Source organism: Crocodylus porosus, unplaced genomic scaffold (assembly GCF_001723895.1).
Source record: "Crocodylus porosus isolate Cpor-Errol unplaced genomic scaffold, CroPor_comp1, whole genome shotgun sequence".
Taxonomy (NCBI): Eukaryota; Metazoa; Chordata; order Crocodylia; family Crocodylidae; genus Crocodylus; species Crocodylus porosus.
In genome coordinates, this window is record NW_017728911.1 from 16,674,554 (window position 1) to 16,683,667 (window position 9,114).

Sequence of the window (9,114 nt, forward strand, 5' to 3'; positions counted from 1 at the left end):
CCCCGGCCCACACACCGTACACACAACGCTGAAAACACAACCTACGGAATGTAGGTGACAATGCACAGACACAAAATATCCAGGACATAACAACACAGCATATACTATGAGCTTAATAAGAAGCATATATGCAATAAGCATAATGCAAGTGCTGTATACCAACGTGTGAGATGCACAGGACACACCAAAAACATCTGTGATCCCAAACAATTCCTACAAATACACAAAACCCACCCACCCTCCCTCCACACACAGTAACCAAACCCTGCAGTGCCCAGAACACAAACAAAAACAAATACCCACCAGCACCAAAACAACACTCTGACACAATATATAAGCACAGCCACCGCAGGTGAGACCAGAGCACAAGGGCACACACGCACACCATACAGAATACAAACGACTTGTACAACTTATTTGACATCAAGTTTGAAACCTTGATTGATAAAGCTGTCTCGTGGTAAAGCTGATACTGACCTACTTGGTGTCCTCAAATTGTCATCCACACAACCTTCTCTTTATCAGATATCACATAAGTATGTTCAACACACTGCAATTAATAATTAAGACCTACACATATAATAAAATACACATACACATGTGGCATTTCCACAAGACATAGCTAAAGGGAAAGAAACAGTCGTAGGATTAATATAGAAGAACAGGAGTCAGGTGACTTGTGTTCTGTTCCTAGCTGTCATAGACTTTGTGTATGTCACTTCACCTTTCCATGCCTCAGTTTCCCCAGCTATGAAACAGGAATGCTAGCCTACCTGAGGGCTCTTGTGAGTCTAGTTCATTCCTGTTTGTAAGGTACTCAGATGTGATAGAAACATCTGCAAAAATATTAACAGCATAGTGGCCTCATAAGCATGAGTGACTGGTTCCTCCTGAATCGGGGGGGGCACTCACAGAAGCTGCCGACTGCGGCAGCCCTGGGGGGGCACCAGCCCTGCTGACAGCGTCAGTGTGAGCTGTCAGGGGGGCACACGCACCCTCTACCAGTCGCCTATGCTCATGAGAGTCCACAACTTTTATAAATAGCAAAGATCTTGATCCCTGTGCAGAGTCTGAAGGTTTGATGTGTACCTCAGGTCTGCAGAGCCCCCAGGTGGCATCTAGATGCCACCACCTGGACCTCAGCCCACTCTGCAGTAGAAGTGTAGAGCCCTGTGCTCTTTTTCATCCCTACTTTCTGAAGGCTAAAATCCCCTTTCCCAAGAAAGGTTCCCAAGTAAGAAAACTTCACAAAAAAATAATAACTGCGAAGCTACTGTTGCATTTCCCTTTCCTTGGCTAGGAGAGTTAGAAGAAGGCAAAAGACACAGTCTTCAAACTCTGAAGAACATGGGTAGCAAAGCTACACATCCAGGCATATTCAGAGGAGAGCACAGAAGACAGTGGGAAAGGGAATGCTGCTTGGAGCAGTGTTAATTCCTGCATGGATTTCTTCTTGGAAATCCATGAGATTTGCATGTACAGAGAATGGTTGCTCCCTGGCTCCACCCCTCTGGCTCCAGACTTCCCATCCCTAAACCCCAGATTCCCAACTGAGCCATGTTCAAGAAGAGCAGGCAGGATAAAGCAGACAACAGTCACTAATCTCCAAGCTGATAGACACTGCTTACTTGGGGCTGCTGTAGCCCTTTTTCCTCCCCTTTGCTCCCCTCTACTGCCATGTAACAGAGAGATCATCTGGCCTTGTGATCTATAAATATTCATACATCTGCCACTTAAAAATGCAGGAAGTAATTTGTATTAAAATATCAACACAATGATTTCCATTCTCTGTGCCCTGGAGGGACATAAATATGTACTTTTTTTTTGCTTTGATGTATAAATAATGATCCACTTTAGAAGAAAATAACCAATGACAGAGATCAAAATTACATGTTTTTGCAAGACTGTTCCCTAACAGTTTTTTAGCAGGGAGGATTTCTACTATAATGTTAAAATGTTGTTTAAAGTTATTTTGTCTTTCAACTATATATTAGGACCAGCAACACTGCCACTTATACCACAGTGGTGAATGCCAATTGAGAAAAATAGATTATGTATAAGGTAACCAGACACATTACAGTTCAGTATAGGAATTATTTTGTGCTAATGTGCAATTGGTTTAAAAATCCTGAGTTTTAAAAACAATGTATTTTGATTGTTTTTTACATGCTTTTTGCTTTGAGTTTTTAAGGTTCACATTTAGTAGCCTTTTCCTGCGACCATAAGTGCTATAGCCTTAAAAATAAATAAAAAACAACAAACAGAGATGCTCATATACTCCAGGAGTTGGAGCTTACAGAAAAATGCAAAATATCATGAGACTTATGATAAAACGGTGAGATTTAGCAACACTGCAGGTGCTAATAGGTAGACAAAGAAAGAATAAGCAGCAAGGCTTGACAAAACAAGTGGACTTCAAAGGGCAGGAGAAGAAAGGGTTTTCCTACATACATCAAGAAGCTGATTTTAGAGCAGGCAGTTGGGAAGGCATGAAAAAGCAGATATTCAGAAATTAAAAAAAGAGGGAATAATAGAGAAACTGTGAAAATACAGAAAATGAAAAGGCAACAAAAATGATGGAGTGATACAAAGAAGAGTGGAGCTGGAATACTCTGAAAGTGAGGGGCTTTATATAGGAATCTCCCTTTGAAGTGACTTAGTTTGTTCATCTTACTGTACCTTGATCCCAGATGCAACTGTTTTTCTAAAGCACATTTTGTGGCATCTTAGCCAAAGTAAGACACCCACCTTTGAAAGGAGTATCTCCATTTTGCAGCAAGTTTATCACTTTCAGGTTTGTTTGGATGCATTCCTAACTATTCCACTTCTCACACCTGGACTGTCCTTTCTGTATACCTGCATGTCCTCCACTGCTCCAGAGTCACAGTGATCGAGTCACCAGTGCTAGTGATAGCACCAGCACTAATTAAGCATGCCTCTTTTCAATGCCAAACACTGACAGACAACGCTCTGAGGGTGCCACCACAATATGTTTACACTAGTGTAGTTTATATCCATTTCACACACCAATGTCAATTACACAAGAGCTTGAGGACAATAGATCTGTGGCTCTCAATGTTTTTAAACTCAAGACACCCCTCAAGAGACTCAAGGCACTCCTTGGAAAATATCAGCTTTTAGTTTTCATTCGTTTTTTGACTACATAAAAACAATGGAGCACTTCTGTTGCAAACAACTCAAATAGACCACAACTGGTAAGAACGATTTTAACACTATGGACTCCTATTTGAAATCTCTGGGTTTATCTTGTGAATTATTTTTGCACGTGTAACATTGTGTGACACCTCCCAGCACCCTTGAAAAGCTCTCAAGGCACCCTAGGGTGCTGTAGCACCCTGGTTGAGAATCACTGCAATCGATGTATAGCTATCCATCTTGGGATAGCTGCACATAGAAGGTATTACTACAGCACCTTTAAATGGCAGGGTAATTGTCTGGCTGCCTGGCATAATTTGCAGTCACATGGTACATAGACTGATATAATTTACAGTACTGAAGTTTTACACATGTGGAAAAATTCACAACATCTTCATAGGAGAACATAGGAATGCCATTCCATTGCTGGTATAGCTGTATTGGAACAAGAACAATACATTTTGAGAGGTGTGATGGACCTCTGTTCAGAAATGTTCCACCTCCTGCTCCTCCATTGTCAAGGCTCTCTCATTTATTTCATACATTGTGCAAAATATTGCAAGTACTTGTCATATGAGGTACATCATGATGAGAAACTTCACAATGAGGTGTCACCATGTTCCCTTCATTCTTCTAAATGCAACCACCACTGTCATGCTGCAATTACTCACTGTACACTTGAATCACACCTTTCTCTTGTCCTTGTGTCTCTTTAAAGGCTTCATAAAGCAAGACACAAAGAGTAATTTGGGTCTTCAAGAGTGACAGAGGAAACATAACTAAATCTCCATAGTGATCTAGGGAGCAAAAACGTTCTTGTTCAGCCCTTGAGTTTGTAAAGATCTTGGTGTCATAGATTTTTCCAGACCACCCCACAGTAACATTGGTGAGTCTTTCACCATGAATAATGAGGCCTTGCAGCACCATGGAGAAGTACCTGCTTGCTGATAAAAGTTTTAGTCTTGCATAAGGGCCAAATAACAGGCACTTGGGTCCCATCAATAGCCCCTATCCCACTGGGGAACCAAATTCATGCAAAGCTATAAAATCTCCTGTTCACTACCAGTCTTTATGTCACAGCACAGTAGCATTTTGTACCTTTATAGCAACAGGCCTGGCAATACCAAAAAAGGTCAGCAACTGATTGGTAGCCATCAGGTGTAGTGAGGTCCTACGTGGTGACAGCAACATGCTTCCAAAAGAAATAACTGCTCAGTTATATCCCCCTGTTCCTAATCACTCTGCAATCACATTATCATGGCATTCAACCCCATCTAAAACCACCAAGAAAATCTATTCGGCTGCATAACTGCCATTACATATGCATCCAAACTGTACTGAGGATTATCAAAAAAATCACAACATTCATTAAACTATTCTCCATCCTGCCTGACAAAACATTACTTTGAAAATTGTACTAGAAAAATGCAGAAAATTGTGTGATTCCAAGAGAAGAATTATGGGGTTTCATTAATTTAAACTCAAGTTCCAGAATTCCTGCCTGTTTTGATAGACATCCCACAAGAAAAAAAAAAAGAAAAGAAAAAAAATTGGAGTATAGCACTTGGCAAGGGACTACTGCACATTGAGATATCTGCCTAGAATTCTCCATAGTTAGTTCAAACACAGAACTATCCAAATGCAAAGGTTAACAAGATACTTAAATACCTTAAGTTGGTATTACAAAGCAATGTGGGTTCAGCTCAGTTATAAATCTTTAATTCACAGCGCTTAGAGCACAGAAAAAAATCCAATACAAAATCTCTGTGCAGATAAATCCTGAGAATCAAATGAAAGAGGTATGCAGAAGAGGAGAAGCTAAAGCATAGATTCTCAAGGTGGGAGAGCACAAAGTGGGAGAGCATTGGCAGCAGCATTTTAGGGAGATGTAAGTGGAGAAATCAGAGAGGAGCAGCCGAACACAGCTGAAAGAAGAGGACAAGACATTGGTTAAAGGTTTGATGGCAAGGATGGTAAGAAAGGAGTGAGTTCTGAAAACAATGTGTAAGAAAAAACAGCTAAGTATTCTGACATCCTGGATAGGAGAAGAAAGAACAACAACAACAAAAATCACAACTGCAGAGTACAACTGCGTGACAGTGAGAACAATGGAATTGCCGAGGGAAGTGAAGTACAGAGAGGATATTGAGAAGAAAGGATGAGTCTAAAAAATGTTGCATCTTCTATGATGGTACTCTTGCGTGATCACAAAGGTCCTAACTTGGACCCCAAGTGCTCTTTCAGTTTGCTCTACTTCTGAATAGGAGCTTCTATCTTAAAACAACAAAAGGGACAATTTAAAGAGAAACTACATTTTTGGGCTTCCCCATTAGGATTAAAGACTGCCCAAATGCCTTGGACTTCAAAGCATTCCCTTTCTTATGAGGTTATACAGTAGCTACAAACTTTTGTGGTCTCCAAATAAGAGGGGGGGGGAGGTAAGGGGGGCGGGGAATTCAACTAATTCACTTCATCGAGCCTTAATCCTTTCTGTCCTAAAGCCTAGGATTATAGCACTTATATTCCTCTTTCATAAGGTTCTTCAGCATAGAGTAACGCAGCATAACAAGAGTCATTTTAATAATCTAAAAACAGAGAGGAATAGAAACATTTATGTGACCCCACAGTAAAAGATATACTGTATACATGTGTATGAAAATACACACACAAAATATGTACTACATATGAACTCTATGTAGGACTATAATTGCCATTAATTCTTTTATCTTCTATTAGTGTCACAGAAAATTAACAGTACAACATATCTTCCATTAACTTAAAGCAATAATATTGCTTCTATTGTTCTATTTTACATTCTGATATGAGTTGTGTTGTTTATGTTATAATACAATAATATATATTCAAGCAATAATTCACATACATAATTTGATGCTATCGATTCCTATTTGGCACTTTATTTTGTTAATATAAGGAAAATTATCCCATCCTAAACTTTTTAATCACATACAATAATCTCTCAGAGAAATAATATTTAAATGCATTTTTAAATCATTTTTTTCTTTCTCGTTTCTCTTGACTTCTCAGTATTTGTCTTCTTTACTCTCTTCCAAAAATAATTTCACCAGGTTGGGGTCCGATGCAAGAAGTCACTTCATCTAGATATAAAGGCCACAGACAGTAGAACAAAAGCAAAAGATCTTACAGAGACTATGTGCAGGTTATACAGACAAATCAAATTACATATAAAAGAACTAAACCACAAAGTACTTTTAAAACCAGTAATAAATGTTAATTTATCATCATCTTGATGAGTAGCTTTGGTACCTGATTAAAAGGAGAAACACTATCAGATTTGAAGGAAATGAACAAAATCAAATGTGCCATTGCATTCTGAATAGATGGGAGGCAGTGATAGATGAGGGAAGTAGAATGGTCAATAAATCACTACAACAGTCAAAATGTATAATGAATAAATAACCAGCATCTTAGCTACCAGTATAGTCAATTAGCTTTGGCTTATTAGCTCTGGTTGTTTTTGTCTTGTTTTGTTTTTTGCTTAAATAAAAGCTGAGCAAAAGTAGCCATATCTTTCAAGTTCATAGCAACACCAGACAGAGTGGAAGTGTTGGCATGGAAATGAGATTCAACAATAGAATGATGACCCTAGGAACAAGCAACAAAACTCTATTAAAATTAAAAGTTAAGACTCAGAATAGTCCACTCGGCAACTTGCCTGGGAATCTAACATTGACAGTCATCAGAGATGTGTCCTCACCCTCTGTCACTCAGCACCCAAATAACGTGCTTCAGTCTGGGCCTATTCATCCACATGGTTGGCTGATGTACAGCTCCATGCCACTATGCACATCACATCAGGGAGTCTAAGGCAAACCTCTGTCCTGGCTGCCAGTATTAAGATCACTCCACTGCACATTTGGCATGAAGGTGGTTCAGCCAAAAAGGCAGCAAAGCTCACCTGACCTCCCTTACATTTGGATCGAATCCACACATCTTCAGGTCAGCTTTGCCACTATATAACTTCTCAGCATAATCTTGCTGGCAGAAATAATAGGTTCAATTACCAGTGACAAATTGTTTCTTGTTGAATATCCCACCATTTTAAAGCCAGGTTTTGATCTGCTATGTTGCCTGTGGACCCTTCTGAATAATTTCTGCATGGATCAAGGCCAGTGCACTGCCAGTAGATAGATGACTTTCTCAGGACAACCTAAATTGAAGATGTAACCAAATACAGACCAGGACTTGTATCACAGAAGACTGTCTCTTTCCCAACCAGAGTGAATGGAAGTTTACACATGCTAAATCCAGTTTTCAAGTTATTCTGTGACTTGGCTTAGCTCATTGTCACACAGTAATGTTAGCACACAATAATGCTAATATATAATTCTGACACATAATTAAAAAAAATCTTTTAAACACTGGCAGACATGGTGGATAATGTCATCCAAAAAAGTAGAAAAAAGGCAACACTGTTGTCACTGTAAATGAAAATCAAAGCCATGCAGATGAATAAAGACCCCATGAGATGTGGCAAGAATTGTGATGTGAAACTAAGTCAACCACTGATGTATCCAGCTGCCTGCAAATGGTAAAAATATTACAAATCTGACCCAGGGAGGACTTGAAAGAAGGGAATTTTAAAAGCTAAATCACCTGATCACAGAACCCTAAAAATGGAGAGTGTTCATACACTCCTCTGACAGGCTGCATGCACAGTGCACCAACCCATCCTTAAAGGAATAGTATGTGATAAAGCAGAACAGCTGTTATGTATTCAGAGATGCAAGTAAATGTATTCCATATTATTATTTAATGTATTATGCCTGTGTGAATAAAATGACTAAAAGTCTGTATGTCTCCTTCTAGTTTATTCTTAAATTTGCACTCACAGTACTTTAACTCTTCTACTCCCATCCAAATAAAGTGTCAAATCCTACTGGTTCTCTCCATACAAACACACCAGAAAACTGGCTTGAGTGAATTTCCAACAGACAATCGCCAGTTAGTCATACTATTATACAAACCCTGGCATCAATGCAAATTATTTACCCACGGTAAATTTCATTTTTCAGCACACGCCCCAACCTTGATAAAATATCACTAACAGCAAACCGCCCACCATCTACTGACAAGCTGGCCCTGGGACTAGTTTGCACAGGTTCTGACAAACTTTTGGTCAAGGTAAATCCTTAGTCCTAGCAAGCAGAATGGAAAAGACAATTGCATTTATTGCTAAATGTTCTGCAGGATACCTGAGCCATGGCTCATTACAGTCAATGGGGAAAAAAGAGTCCTCTTCATTTGGCTGATTTTGGATAAGGCTCTAAAAAGGCACTAAGGGTGGTCTTGGTCTTCCTGACAGTAAACACCCAAAAGTATCCTTACCCTGGCCTGTTAAGTCACTCATGCGAGTCCCCCGATGGATTTCATAGTGCTTACACACGTAAACACCCCCATCTAGGTCTTGAGCCATAACTAGATTCCTAATGCTATTCATAATGCTATCAGACATGTTTAAAGGAAATGTCCAACATTTGCCTCAAGCTGAAAGGTGCCTTGACAAAGTCTCTGCATAGCCAGTGTCTTTTGAAACATATGCATTTTTTTCCTTTTCTCCCCCCCCCGGAAAACAGGTATGGGTGTGAAGTCAGCTGCCGCCTCAGTGGACCACGAGCTATTTCAGACGTTTTGAAGAGGAACTATCTTTCTGACGACTAATAATAATTAAGGAGTAGTAGTATTTATCGTTATTCTTATTACTGTTGCTATTAAACTGAACGGTTCTAAGAAAGAGCCTGTGCCTCTGGGGCCCGGCAGCCTTGGGCTGACAGATGTGCGCAGACCCGAGGGCGGAGGAAGCGGGCAGCGGGGAGCAGCAGCCAGCGCGCCCGCGGCCCCGGGCAGCCCAGGCTGGGAGAGCCGGCCGGCCGCCTCCAGGCCCCGCCGCGGGCACGGACAATTGGCGACGCCGACAGT